General features: G+C 64.5%; 1 long non-coding RNA gene across 3 annotated transcripts in view; it reads right to left on the bottom strand.

Moving 5' to 3' along the window:
* The window catches only part of LOC103587871, a 6,855-nt gene extending 5,366 nt beyond the window's left edge, over positions 1 to 1,489 (bottom strand). The window contains exons 1-3 of one of the 3 annotated variants that reach the window (XR_550262.1): positions 1,325 to 1,489; positions 841 to 943; positions 177 to 485 (exon numbers count right to left, since the gene is read on the bottom strand). This is a non-coding gene — a long non-coding RNA (uncharacterized LOC103587871). The remainder of the gene's footprint in view (positions 1 to 176; positions 486 to 840; positions 944 to 1,324) is intronic. The other 2 variants (XR_550264.1, XR_550265.1) reach the window with 2 other exon arrangements.
* Between the last annotated feature and the right edge of the window lie 216 nt (positions 1,490 to 1,705).

The following is a 1,705-nucleotide window of genomic DNA, read 5'->3' on the forward strand; positions in this document are numbered from 1 at the left end:
AAAAAAAAAAAAAAAAAAAAAAAAAAAAAAAAAAAAAAAGTCATGGAAAGCACTCGGTATAGCGTCTAGGTGACAGAAGGCACCCAAGGAAACTGAGTCACTACTAAGGGAGGTGAAGCTAAGATCTGGGAAATGAGAAGCCAGATGCCAGGTGAGGACGTGGGGAGGGAACATACCCCAGGAAGAGGGGACAGCGTGTGCACAGGCCTTGTGGCAGGAAGAGGCAGGTGAAGGGGCATGGAAGTGTCCAGTGCGGGGCAGGGACAAGCTGGAGGCGGACGAAGGGGAAATGCTTCCTCCGGGACTTCTGGTGCCAGCCGCTGCCCGCACAGCCCTGCCCAGCTCGGTCTTCCCGGGCCTAGGAGGGCACAGCCCGGCCCTCCAAGGGCGGGGGGAGGAGCGACGTCACTCACTTCCTCCCCCGAAGCCCGTCAATCTGGCTGCGGCGTCACCGCACGGGAGAGGCGGCCGAAACCCTCGTTTCCCTGGAAACCGAAGAATCATTGGCAGTCGGCGCATGGCAGCTCCGCTCGCGCGTGGGTGCCACGGTTATCATACAAGCCCAATCACACGCCGCCCTTCTAAGACCTGTGCGCCACGAACGCGAGGGCAGGGTCCCCGTCCCCACCTCACGGGCCGGTCACCACGCACGGGGCGCAGCGCCGTCCCGCTGATGCTCTCAAATCTGCAATCGCTGCTAAAAATATAGAGGAACACGCTCGCTGTCCTCGCAGCTGTCGCAGTTGCCTTCACGCGTGTTCACGCTGGGCGGACGGTGTCCGGGAGACGTGGGCGAGGGTCCCCTGCGCGCGCGGCCCTGAGCATGTGGCGCCCACATACCTTCTGCAGACGCGGGGTCTCTGGGGTCTTCTGCGCCCGCTCACCGGGCCCAGGGGACACCTGTGCCCTTTAGGGGCGCGCAGCTGCACGCGCTGGGTGACGTCTGCACAGAGCAGAACTTGCTAAGGTGGGTGACAGTAACGCAGGTGCGTTCTCAACGCTCCCCTGCACACACCCCACCCCGCCTCCACCCCAGAGCGCCCTCGCTGGCTGCAGCCACCGAATCCAGCTCAAAGTCATTTAAACGCAGCAATTAGCTGGCGGGTGAGTCAGGCGGCTCCCGGGGCCTTAGTGCTGCAGCAGAGACCAAGTGCAAGGACCAGGGCGCAGGCCCAGCCGCTCCGCCCGGGGGACCTCAGGGGCCTTCCGGGGACGCGCCCCACCCCCGCGGGTCTCCCTGGGGCCGAGGAAGAGGGAGCCCAGGGAGGCCTGGGGGGAGGCGACCCTGCCCGCCCGCCCCCTGCTGCGTCTTCCTGTCACCCACCTGGGGTCCTCCCGGTCGGTGTGAGGCGATTTGCCGCCCCCAAGCCCCGTTCCCTCGGCCGTGAACCGCCTTCTGATGGATTAATTCACGTGCGCACGCGTCTGGGGGAAATTCCGGTGTGACCCTGCAGAAGGGCTTTTTAACCACGACCCACACGACACTCGTCCAAGCTTCTGCCCAAGGCTTCACATCCAGCTCGGTTCACATCCAGCTCGCTGGTCCTAAGGGTCAGCCCCTGCCCCCAATGCGCACACCCTCGTATGCCACGCACAGGTGCACGCAGCACAGGTGCACGCAGCACAGGTGCACGCAGCACAGGTGCACGCAGGCCCTTCTCGGCGACCCAGACTCCGTCGCCCTCCCCGGCCCCCCCGCCCCCCG

The sequence above is a fragment of the Galeopterus variegatus genome, unplaced genomic scaffold (assembly GCF_000696425.1).
Source record: "Galeopterus variegatus unplaced genomic scaffold, G_variegatus-3.0.2 Scaffold26, whole genome shotgun sequence".
NCBI lineage: Eukaryota > Metazoa > Chordata > Mammalia > Dermoptera > Cynocephalidae > Galeopterus > Galeopterus variegatus.